This window comes from Ctenocephalides felis, unplaced genomic scaffold (assembly GCF_003426905.1).
Source record: "Ctenocephalides felis isolate EL2017-DRISC unplaced genomic scaffold, ASM342690v1 CF-g0.4_SCAFFOLD_03571, whole genome shotgun sequence".
NCBI lineage: Eukaryota > Metazoa > Arthropoda > Insecta > Siphonaptera > Pulicidae > Ctenocephalides > Ctenocephalides felis.
In genome coordinates this window covers 67020664-67034608 of record NW_020539725.1, presented here as the reverse complement: position 1 = coordinate 67034608, position 13945 = coordinate 67020664, and the positions used below count along the sequence as shown (strand labels likewise).

Genomic DNA, 13945 nt, shown 5'->3' with positions numbered 1-13945 from the left:
AATCCTGTTTTTAGAGAATACTATGAAAAAATAGAATATTTCTAATAATACATATTTGATTAAAATGCTGTAAGTTTTTAGGGATAAAAATTAAAAAAATAAAAAGTTAGAAAATCAGCAAATAAAGAACTCATATAATATTCTTTCTGAAAAGTTAAGTTTACTAAAAGTTTTTTTCAGGATAAAAACTAAAAAAAACATAATGTTTCTAAAAATACATATTTCATTAAAATCTTGAAAGTTGTTTTTAGCGATAAAAATAAAAAAATAGAAAGCTAGAAAATAAGAAACTAAAAAACTCATGAAATATTCTTTCTGAGAAGTTAAGTTTTCCCTAAAAGATGTTTTTAGGGAAAAAATATAATCTTTCTAAAAATAATGCAAAAATAGAGAGCTAGAAAAACTAATGTTAGAGAAGTATTTTCTCTAAAAATACATATATTATTAAAATCCTGAAAGTTTTTTTTTGGGGAAAAAAGGAAAGCTAGAAAATAAGAAAATAAGAATCAAGAAAACTCTAAATGTTTTATCTAAAAATAGATTTTTCATTAAAATCCTGAAAGTTTTTTTATTGGAAAAATAGAAAGCTATTGGAAAAATGAAATGAAATTGATATTTAATTAAAATTCTAAAAGTTTTTACTGGGGGAAAAAATAAATAAATAGAAAGCTAGAAAATAAGCAGATGAGGAGCAAAAAAACTCATAAAATGTTCTTTCGTTAAAATGTATTTTTAAAAATACATATAACATTAAAATCCTGAAATTTTTTTAGAGAAAATAATAAGAGCTAGAAAATAGAAAAATAAGAAGCAAGAAAACTCATAAAATGTTCTTTCTAAAAATACACATTTCATTAAAATCCCAAAAGTTTTTTTTAGGAAAAAAATAGAAAGCTAGAAAATAAGAAAATGAGAAGTAAGACAACTTACGAAATGTTCTTCCTAAAAATACATATTTTTTTAAAATTCTAAAAGTTGTTTTTTGGGGAAAAAATAGAGTCGCAGATAATAAGAAAATATGAAGCATGAAATATTATTTCTAAAGATACATATTTCTATAAAATTTTAAATATTTTTTTAGATAAAAAAACTAAAAAAATAAAAAGCCAGAAAATAAGAAACAAGAAAGCTCGTACATGTTCTTTCGAAAAATACATATTTTATAAAAATCCTAAAAGTTGTTTTTAGGAAAAAAATTAAAAAGCTAGAAAATGAAAAGCAAGAAAACTCATGAAATTTTGAAATTTCTTTCTAAAAATACATAATTCGTAAAAATCTTAAAAGTTGTTCCTAGGGGAAAAAATAAAAAGCTACAAAATGAGAAGCAAGAAAGCTCATGAAAAGTTCTTTCTAAAAATACATAATTCGTAAAAATCCTAAAATATAAGTATCAAAAAAATAAGAAAGAATAAAACTCATGAAATGTTCTAAAACTAGATATTTGATTAAAATCTTAGAAGTCTTTTTTAGTGAAGAAGGTAAATTAAAAATATGAAAATCAGAAGCAAGAAAACTCATGAAATATTCTTTCTAAAATTAAATATTTCATTAATATCTTAAAAGTTGTTTTTAAGGATAAAATGACAAAAATAGAAAGTAGAAAATTCATGAAATATTTTTTCTAAAAATCGATTTTGTTAAAATCCTAAAAGAATAACATAAGCTTCCAAAAAATGCCCTTTATAATAAATATATCTTTTCTAAGATCCTGAAAGTTGGTTTCAACAAAAATATATTTATATAGAAGCCACTTGCATTTTATAAGTTCATTATTAATTCACATTTTTCAATTTGAAAAAGCAAGAAAACTCTTCAAGTGTTCTTTATTAAAATATATCTTAAATCTGAATGTAGTAAAACGGATTTTCTGGCAAAAACATAAACTTCTTCGACAAGTTAATAAATAGAAATTCAGTTTATAACATTTGACATAATTATTGATTCCACAATTATCGATTTCATATTTTATTTTTTATTATAATGGCCAATTATATTTTGAAAATAACACCAGGTTTGTCAAAACAAAATTATAACGCCATAAATTTGTTAAATTAAACAGTCATAAAATAAAAAAAATAGTTGTGTACGCATATATAAATAAAAAATACGCCAAACAACTTTGTTCAAATATAAATTTTAATATTTATATATATAATTAAAAGTGTGTAAACACTTTAACCAGTTTCACTTTAAACCAGTTAAAGATTTATATTTAGACATGAAGGTACTGTTATTACAAAAACGTAAAAAAATATGAAAAAATAAAATTGTTTGCTCTACATTGCAATAGTAAATGAACTATTTATTATTTGTGCTATTTCTATTATAAAATAAACGAAGCTTGGCATCGTGCCTTAAGGCAAATTGCTGGAACTTCTGGAAATTAAATTGCATTCTGTTTTTACTCTTTCAAAAACGTGCTAGAGAAATAGTTCATAAAAATTAAAAATTCCAAAATATTTCTTGCATGCCTAAAATGTAAATAAATGTAGAAATAAGTGCTGCTTTTTAATTCTATAAATTAATTTGATAACAAAGATGCAGATTTTTATAAAATTTTCGTTAAGGTTTATTAATTTTAGATTTTATCAACTTCCCAAAGAAGTTCATGTTTTCACCTAAAAATTCAATCTGATTTTGATTTTCTTGACATTGCAACTCATTCTGAATCGAATGAGACCGAATTTGGAAAAAATATGCCAAATATTAATTTGTAAAAATATGAGTGAACGTTTAAAATGCAATCGATTGAAGAGTTGATTAGTTGTTGGTTAAGGTAGGTCCAGCTGTTTTGGTTATCATTACCAAATAAAAAACATTGAAAATAAGCACAAGCATATGTTTTTCAAATTTTAATAATATGAATAAATTAAATAAAAATGAGTTTATTGTATTATTATTTGGAAATATTTAAAATTCGGAACCAACTTAATAATTCTAACTTTCGCTTTAAACTTTTCACTTTTAAAGTGAAACTTTCGCATCGTTTGCACAAATTTGAAATGTAGTTCTAATAAATATTTTACTTCCCGTATAGTAGTCCCAAAAAACGAAAATGAAATTTTTTATGTATCTTTACGTTTTAAAGTCTTCTGAACATTGTGGCATACCTTAAAAAAAAGGATGCATGTGTGAGTGTATGTATGTATGCGGATACAATTTTTCGTCTATGATTTCGAGACTTATTAAGCAATATCAATGATATTTTACTTTTATTGATGAAATGAAGAACTGATTAAGTTTTTGCAAAAGTAGGTCCAGCAGTTTCAGAGATCCAATAAAATAAAGTTAAAAAACATCATTATAGAGATTTTATAGAGATAGCAATGAGTACTTTGTTTACATTTCTATGGGTTCCGCACCAAGATTTTCGTACGTCAAAAGTTTGTTATAGTTTTGATCGCTACTAAAAAAATTTAAAATGAAAAAAATCAATTGAAGTTTTATCAAAACCAACCTTAATTCGTTCAGTTTTTTCTAAGTTTCCCACATTTTCATTTCCAAATTGGCTTCATTTCCTATTTCACCTGTCGAATCCATAGTTTTCGCTCTTCCTCGTCCATTTTTGTTTATTCAGTTATGTAAACTTGTACAAATTCAAGTTTTATAACTGTAAATAAATATAATAATGTGATTGTAACCTACATTTTTCCATACAACAAGTGCGTGCGTTTGGAATGGATGTGGAACGCCGAAGAACTCAGAACTCAGAACGAGGAACGACTTTGACATTGTTTCTTTTAAAATTCCACAGGTGAAATTTTTTCTTACTCATCATTAAATAGTGGGTATTGTAGATTTATAGAAAATCGATGGAGATGTACGAAAATAGACAGATACACTTTTGATACAATTTATGAGACTATACGCCTATAAATAATTTTTTTGTCGTTTTCTGAACGATTTTTTTTATGATGTTATGATCAAGTTCGAGGTCAAAATGGAGAATTTCAAAATTTGCTAAAACTGAATTCCTATCGATTAGGTCGATTATGTTCACGTGTCATGTTTCTTGACTTTATTCAAAAAGTGCCACTTACACCTAGTTCGTTTCTAATTGATCTCTCATGTTGGGTTTGTCCCGAATTGTTCAATTGGCAAACGTTTTTGATCGTTGCGTTTTACCATTTCGCATAATTAGATTCCACTTGGATTCCACCTAATGCGTTTGCTTTCTACATATCAATGGGAATGGCACTTCTCTGCCAAGTCAATGGCATGAGAGCTTTCTAATGAAAGTTTTCGGACACGCAGAATTTAATTACCGTAAATAGACAATTAGCACGATATTTAATCGTAATTGAGATACGCTATCGGCACGATTGTGGAAATTTTTAATAACTTTGTCCACAAAATGATAAACTCCTAGATAGATGAGAGAGAGAATTGAAAAAAATGTATATTTTTATTATAGATTTATAATTACATTAATAATATAGATGAAGTATAAATAGATCGCAAACATGGCCGCTCCGCCATTACTTCAATTTTAATTGTTTCCCCAGTCCATAGAGGCGCACGTAAATTTCCAACTGTAGCACGTAAATTTACCTCTGGGTTTAATTCTAGGATAAGATTTATATAAATATTTAATATAGAAAAGAAAAACCTGATTAAATTGAATAAATGAAATGAAAATCAATAAAAAACAAAATATGCGAGTATAAAATATATTTTAAACTAAATCACAAATATGTTTTCACAAAAATATATAATAATGAAATTAAACGTTTAAAGTATGTGTATTATACTAAAAAAATCAGTTCTTTAGGAAGAGTAATGAATTTTGGCACAGTAGACCATCTGGTGAGTGCGGAAAGCACTAGAACAAGGTAAAGCACTTTTGCCCTGAGTTTATCCTACATGATTTAGAACTAATGTACTAAAAGTTCCTACTATATATAATATTTTTTTTTGAAAGCGACCCATTGGCTGCCTTATCTATTTCATATTCTTTCATATTAAAAGGCAAGATAATTGTTGTTTTTTAACTTCTCATATGGTGACTTAACCTAATCGAAAAAATCGAAATTAATTTTTTTATAATAATTTTACGCTTCAAAACCTTCTGAACATTTTGGCATACTTTAGAAATGGGGATGTGTATGTTCTTTTTGTATAACAAAGGAAATGCGTTTTTAAGTCCCAGACTGAGTTTTTTGTCTGGGTATGTCGGACTCAATACCGCCATGGGTATAATACCGACTAAAACCTCCTGTTTGCCCTTGTCTCTGGTCCCCACAGAAACCACCGTTAGGCATTACTTTGTGGGGGGAGGATCTAGAATGTTATCATTCTTACCTGTTTTTATACTCATCTTTTAAATGACTTTCGTCGACGATTTCGAGAGCACGGATCAATCAATTTGAATGATTCTAAAAACATTCGGTTCTTATTACCGGGGAGACATGCTGATTTGTTTTTAGGAAAGGCAGATCCAGCCATATTGGGAGATACGATGCAAAAAAAAGCAATTAAGTAATTAGTTTCAAAAAATCTTATACTTCTACTGATAGAATGAAGAATTTACTAAATTTTTGGAAACGAAGGTCTAGCAGTTTTGCAGATCTAGTAAAAAATAAAAAAATCATTTGTTGATTAAAAATGATCATTATTAATAAATTGTTGGTAGTAATCAAATTATTATTGATTACACAGGCCAACAAAGAAAATGATGCAAACGATTTTAATGCTGTTTTTAAGTATATTTGGGGCGCTGATTTCAAAAATGACCTTGTTTTTTTTCTATGAGCTTTAGTTTTCAAGATATGGTATATATGATATATAAGGAATGAAAGGACAAAATAGTAATACAATTCAGAATTTTATTTTAATGAGATATGCCTACTCGTATATACAAACTTACAAAACCCATTCGGCCTTATTTGGAACATTAGTTGACACTGTGAAAAGTTCTTTTCCATGGAGACCTAGAATGGACCTGGTTTCGGCAACTTCTTTCCAAGTTCCAGAGTAGAGCTGATACAAAAAAGTTTGCAGATTTGAAATCAGCGCAATAAATACTATAAGAATCAGCTCTAACATTTAATGCACCAAACAAAAAAAAATTGTAGGCCTGTGTTATTGATTATAATTAGTTATTATTTGCGACGATATTTTAAATTTTTAACAGCAATTGTCGGGTAAGGTTGTTTCTACTTGGAAACATTTTGATCTATATGTTAGGGTGAATAGTACTACTTGGTTATCAGATTGACTGAAAATGGGATTTGAACCCGGATTTTGTAAGTAAACACATTTTGTGAAAACGAAGCAAATTAATTCAAGAATAAGCAAATAGTAAAATAAGAGAGCACACTTTTCTGGGAATACTTCTATATATATATTTTAGAGAATGGACGTACGTTTTTCACACAGGATCTAATATTTATCCAATTTGTTTATTTATTTCATCCGGCAATAATCTTCTTATTACATCAAGCTCTTAGAACTTGCAAACATATCAATGTTTATAATCGTAAGCGATGGCGTGCGAAAAACCTACATGTGAAGAAATATATATGTGTATATATATATATATATATATATATATATATATATATATATATATATATATATATATATATATATATGTATATATATATATATATATATATATGTATATATTTCTACACCGCAAAATAGAATGGTTTGTTTGGAGTTGCATGTTTCGGATCATGGCTGGTCATTCCATATCATGAAGAGATTGCTTATTGCATTATTGTAAAGAGATTGCTTATTTGTTTTTTCTCCACCATTGAGTCATACTACCATACTACCATAAAATGGATTTATAGTATCAATATTTATTATTTACCTCTCAGTATGAATAGATGGCACGAAACAATTGCAATTGTTTCAGCCTGGGATTTCTTAAGTCTGATCGATGGAAGAAATAACATAAAGTGCTTTGATAAAACAATTCCTGTGATCATTAAAATTTTAACCACAGAGTTCTGAGTTGAGTGCAAACCTCAGGCAATAGTAGTTGTGCATTGTGCAATAATAAATAATTTAATAAAAAGTTGGATAACAATGAAGTTCTGGTAAATTCTGTCCTAGAAAAAATTACACGTGATGAGAAATAGATCATCAATTTTGTTCCGAGTTTGGTGCAAAATTTACTAAAATCAACAATTTTATAATTGTATGAACCAACAGGATTTTTTGATCTACATTTAACTAAGTCGGTTAAACATTTTCTAAAATGTAGTTTTGTAAATCATATTTTAAAAATTAACTAGTTTTCTGTGATATTCGATGTGTTTCTGAATGTTTTGTGTGATAAAAAGTTATTACATTATCGTGTAAACCACATGGTACAAATTTTACAACAAGTGATATTCATATTTACTTCAAAATATATATAGATCATATATTACATAATATTCAAAGTGAAATTAGCCTTTTCCACCATTACTTCTGATTCTAAAAGTTTTTAATTCTGAATTTTTAGTAAATCATTTTTGAAAGTTTTGTTAATTTTCTATCATTATTCTAGTGAATAAATCAACCTAATTGGTGACCCTGACATGATCATCTGCATTAAAAATGGACTTGAAAAATTTGAAATGTTTTTATTTATATTTTGAAATTATTTGAAAATTTTGAACTTTTGTTTTTGAATTATTCAAATCAGTTGATACGTGTTCACAAATTCGTTGACGAAAAGTTGTATCCACACCTAAACACACACACACTCATACACATCCGTTTTCTGTAAGATATGCCAAAACGTTCGTAAGACTTTGTTCATAAGACCTTTATTATTATTTTTTTTTATTGATTTATTTATTATAGATACATGATTTTTAAATATTAAATTAAACGAAATAGAAACATTCAACGAATTGGTGACCCCGAAGTGGTCATCACAAGTAGTAATGGACATCTTTCTGGTTTTTATTTTTAATTATTAATTTGTTTATGAATACATGATTTTATAAATTGAAATTAAAAAAAAATCATCAACCACATCAATCAAATTGGTGACTTTGACTTGGTCATCAAAATTACAAATGTACAAGTTTCTGGTTTTGATTTTTATTTATTTATTTATTACATATATAGGATTTTCCAAAATAAAATAAAATAAAAAATCAATCAACCAAATTGCTGACCCTTACAACCTTTCGGTTTTTATTATTATTTATTTATTTATTTACGGATACGATGTAGGATTTTGTAATATTTAATTAAATTAAATAAAAACATCAAAATAGCACGAAAATTCTAAATAAATGTACAATGCAGATGTTAGATGTTTATCTAAAATACTTAATAATAAATATAATAAAAGTACAAATAAATAATAAAAGATCCCAAACTGATCGGATTATAATATAGATAATAATAAAGTTAACTTAAACTAAAATAAATAACTTGTGATATATTTTTGTCTAAGATGCCGAATTTTTCGATAAAATAGCTATGTTATAGTAATGCTATGGTACGGGTCTATATTCGTATGAATTGATGGTCACAAACTTATTCAAAAAGCTATGAATTTGCTGAGCGGTCAGGCGTTTTCTACCTAAAACCTAACCTCTAAAATTCAAAAACGTCAAAGAAGTTAGGTTTATGTCGCACAGCAAATACATAGCATTTTTACAGTACGTTACTACCTACTTATGCACTGTAATATAGCATTGCAATAACATTTCCATTTTTTGGAAAATTGACCCTTAAATTTGAGTTGAATTAACCGTAAAAAAATTTTGGAATTTGTCCCATATATTTTATTCATATCTTTTAATATAGGATTTTCTTTATTGTTGGTTTGATTATAAAAACTAAATATATGTGCACCTACTTAGTTTTATTCCGTTATTAGCACTGTTATAATTGTTTATAATAACGAAAAAGACGTCAAGTGCAAATTCATATGTTTATCTTCATTGTCGATATACAAACGGCTTACATCGGAACTCTTTACGTATTGAGCGCTGGCAAAACAATTTCAAAGTTCATTTATTACACATGGACGAAATAATTTAAATTAAACTAATTCTATTGCACTTTTTGATATATTTCACTAAACAAATCAAATATTTATATTTTTAAACAGGTTAGTAAAAATCGCCATTTTGTTTAAATAATCATTTTTCAATCTGACATTTCCGGCAGCAGGGTTAAAGAACATCTAACCAACTTCACTGTATTAAATTGCATCTGACTTCATGCGATTAACAATAATTTTCATATTTTTTAACAGGACTTTGGATAAACGTTCTGGGATTTATGTATATGTTTTATTTATCATATTTTCATAGAATTAAGTATTTTAATTGCATCTAGGGACGCTGAAGATTTGAATCAGTTCTACAACGGGCGGGAGATGGGTGCTTGGCCTCCCAATGTTGGCATCCTTGCCATCGAACTGACGTTTCCGTCGCAATATGTCGACCAGGCCGAACTCGAGGTAAGGGAAATAAAAAATTTAGAAAATACATGAATATTATGCAACTTTTGTGTTAAAAAGAAGATTATTGGATGCGATGTGAGTAAAGTCATATCTTTAAATAAAATGAGAAGTACAGATTGATAATTTCAATGAAAAAAATACATTCAGAAGTTTAAAAAACCAGTAAATAGGTTAGGTTACCCATTCGAAAAAATAACGTCTACTATTTAATCAATAGATTTAGAAATAAATATTGTTCAATTAAAAATGACACAAAACCAAAATGTAAGTAACGTCAGTGTAAATCATTTTGATATTAATTTAATAGATAACTATATATAGATAAATATTGATAGTTATTTTTATATTTTGATTACCTTATCAATACTCTTAATTAATAATAGTATTAATAACAAAAAAATTGTTATCTAATCTTCGATTGTTCAAAGTTCATCAGCCTTATTATATTATATTATATTATATTATATTATATATATATATATATATATATATATGTATTGTATGAAAATCAATTTGTTTATTATTAAAAAAAAAATTTCATTAATTAGTTTAATTTTCTATTATTTAAATTTTTTTACTTCATTTACATATAAGTCAACACTTTTATTATTACTATTTTTTTTAAAAATACTCATAAAACAATATTTATATTTCTTAATTTTAAATAATATAGATATTATAAATATTAATATATTTAAATTTTTTAACCACACAATTAACAATACCTAGTTAATATTATGATATTTTATAATTTTCTTCTTCTTTAAATATATTGTTATTTAAAGACTTCAAAAATTGATTTTTTTTTGCCAGATGTTTATATATTTTATATAAATTCATTTTTCATGTTTTGTTTTTTTTTTATTAAACTTAACTTGTAAAAAGAGAATTGAAGAAAAATTTATTAAATAATTTAAGTTGCAATTTAATTTCAATTTCTTTATTTTTATTTTTTAGGCATTCGATGGAGTGTCAGCAGGAAAATACACAATTGGACTCGGCCAAGCAAGAATGGGCTTCTGTGGTGACCGAGAAGATATTAATTCATTGTGTTTAACAGTTGTTAAAAATTTGATGGAAAGACATCAAGTGCCTTATGATAGAATAGGTACTTTATAAAAAATACCACCTTTAACCTCATTGAATGATTCATCAACATTTAGATTTAACTCAATTAACTTTTCTTCTTCAATTATATTTAAGGTTATTTGGGAGTAGGCACAGAAACCCTTCTCGACAAATCAAAAAGTGTAAAATCTGTCCTTATGCAATTATTCGAACCACACTGCAAAGGTGTTACTGATATCGAGGGTGTAGATTCTACAAATGCTTGTTATGGGGCACTGCTGCACTTTTCAATGCTGTTTCCTGGGTCGAAAGCAGTGCTTGGGATGGCAGATTGGCTTTGGTTGTTGCTGGAGACATTGCAGTATACGCAAAGGTATATAAAACAGCCAAAAAACTAATTATAGTGTAATAAATGTAATAATATTTTTATTATTTAGGGTGCTGCTCGTCCAACAGGAGGTGCAGGTGCTGTAGCGATGCTGGTGGGTCCCGGAGCTCCCTTGTCGATGGACAGAGGTCTCAGGGCTTCATGTATGAGACATGCTTATGATTTCTACAAACCTGATTTGAGTTCAGAGTATCCCACGGTTGATGGAAAATTAAGTATTCAATGTTATTTGGGAGCGCTGGACGCTTGCTATGCTCTTTACTGTGAAAAAAGGGCAAAGTTGGAGGGAGAAAAATCTAGTCAGTAATAGAAATTCACTGTTTGCTTATTTTCAACAAATTTAATGAAATTTTTCAATTGATTTTTATTTCTATTACAGAAGGTTTAGATGGATTAGACGCTGTCCTGTTCCATGCTCCTTATTGCAAACTTGTGCAAAAGGCTTTGGCACGTTTGGCACTCAATGATTTCTTACGTGAAGAAGGTACTGCCAATCACACGAGTTTGACCACTTGTTCTCAGCCTTCAGAAGTGGTGGTCAATGGAAATGGTATCGACAATGATTCCCACAAGTTAAAGTTAGTTATCATACTCAGATTTAATAAAAATTTAAAATCGAAACATAAGATGATAATTAATTATTACTTATAAAATTAAAATAGTTATGAAATTAAATCAATAATGCTAAAAATATATTATACATACATTCAAAAATAAGAATTTTGATTATTATCAAATACTAGATCTAATACTGGGTATTTTTTAATATATATTCTTTATACTTAAGTTTTTTTATTTGCATATATTTATTTTGTTCAATTTTTTTTCTTTTACAAAAGTCAATTATACTTATGTAGTTTATCATTCCAGATATGAATCAGTGTCACAATTCTCTCAGGTAAAACTCGAAAACACATATTTCGACAGAGATGTAGAAAAGGCATTCATGGATTTAAGCAAAAAGCAATTTGAACAGAAAACAAAGCCTTCGTTGTTACTTGCTAATCAGGTAATAATTGTTTAATTTAATTTTAATGAAGTAGTCTTGATGGTTGCTATGGAATAACAAATTTAAAAAAAGTATTGTTATATAATATGCGGATATTTTTCTTTTTGTTATATAAATGTTTGGTTGATATATTTACAAAGAAAAAATTGCTATTATTATTATTATAAATTATGCTTTTGTTGCTTTTATTATATCAGTGCCAATGGCATTACATATCTAGTCTTTCTTACTTTCACTTTCTTAATATGATACAACATATAATAAATTTAACAAAAACATCTTGCACAATTTGAAATTATATTGCAATTGTAAATACACTTTGCCAACCCACAATTGCTGGGTTAAAATAATAGGATCGGATGTAAAAATGGAGTTAATTCTTTCATAATATTTTTTGTACATCTTTGAATGTAACGGCCATCAGCGCGAACATTAGAAAGTGCATGAAGTTAGCCATGATGATGATAGATGTGAAGTTGTTGATTATGTAACGTGTTAATGGTGTTTTTTTGAATATATCTTAGTGGAAGTAATATCAATGTTTTATTATATTAATTTAATAGCAAGTGAGCATAATATATATTTTATCATCACTCCTGCAGAAAATAATTAAAATATCTTTCTTTAAGGTTGGAAATATGTACACACCATCAGTATACGCAGCTTTGGTGTCTTATTTGGTCAGTAAACCAGCCAGTGAATTGGTAAATCAAAGAATTGCTTTGTTCTCCTATGGTTCTGGATTGGCAGCAACTATGTTCTCACTTACGATCACTGGAGACCCACAACATTTGACTAGAATACTCAAAGGTAATATAATAGGAACAAAGTATGGAAACTGGTAAATCTAGTCTCTGAAATTTGTTCTCCGATTCCTGGAATAATGTTATTTTTGGTTGCTTATCTGATTTTTTTGAGAATGTGACGATATTGTGCTTTGTGTAATTTAATCTGTTTATTAATAGACCCTTATTTGTATTTTATTTAGGTGTCAGAGATATTAAACCAATGTTGGAAGCAAGAACAAAAGTAGATCCTCAAGATTTTGCAAAGTCAATGGAAGAACGTGAGCACTACGGACACCAGGCACCTTTTGTAAGTTTATATTATAAAATTAAACAATTATAATAAATTTTAAATTTATTTTATGCAAATAGTAAAATGTTCATAATTGAACGCCACATTATACGTTACAAAAAATTTATAATTTCTTTCATATGGTCTATTATAAAGAAATTTAAGTAAAATTTTGTTTTTCTATTATTCATTTATTATCTAGGTTCCAAAAAGTGATGTGAAGACACTATTCCCCGGTACTTATTACCTTGAGAAAGTAGACGACCTGCACAGAAGAACATATGCAAGACTCGACAAAAATTTTGACAAAATAAATGAATAAACTTATAGATGACAATCTACTACATAGACCATATTGAAAAATCAACAAATTGCATTTTTCATCCATTGATAAAATTTTTTTATCAAGATGATAGATTCAATAAATGACATAGATAATATATATGAAATAAATTTTATATAATTGAAAAAGGGTTGTTAATTCGAACACAAAGTGAATGCTGAGCAATTGTAAAAGTATTAAATTGGAGAAATAATTTATTTTAGGTGTAATAAAAGTTTTGTTGCATTCGTTTTGTGTTCCTTCTAATGAAATATTTTGTTATAAAGTAGAAAATAAATGTGACCGGGTTGTATTTTAAGTAGATAAATATATATATATATGATTATTCATGTTTTTACATGTACATATTTTTATGTATATAAATAATGAATGAAAATTATAGTAGATAAATTATATATTATTTTAAAATGTACACTCGGTACTTTATTACTTGAAATATATGTATTTTTACAAAATTTGGACTTTTGTAAAATAATCTAAAACTATAAGGCATAGATCTTAATGAAATATAATGTGAATAATTAATAAAAATTCATATTTTAAAATATTAATGTAATATTGTTGATTACATATGATTAAATACACTTTAAAGTTCAATTGCCTTGAATATAAATCCTCTTCAAGATTAAATTAATG

At 26.9% G+C, this 13945-nt stretch overlaps 1 pseudogene; it reads left to right on the top strand.

Moving 5' to 3' along the window:
- The first annotated feature begins 9231 nt into the window (after positions 1 to 9231).
- Positions 9232 to 13361, top strand: LOC113386973 (annotated as a pseudogene).
- Positions 13362 to 13945: the final 584 nt, after the last annotated feature.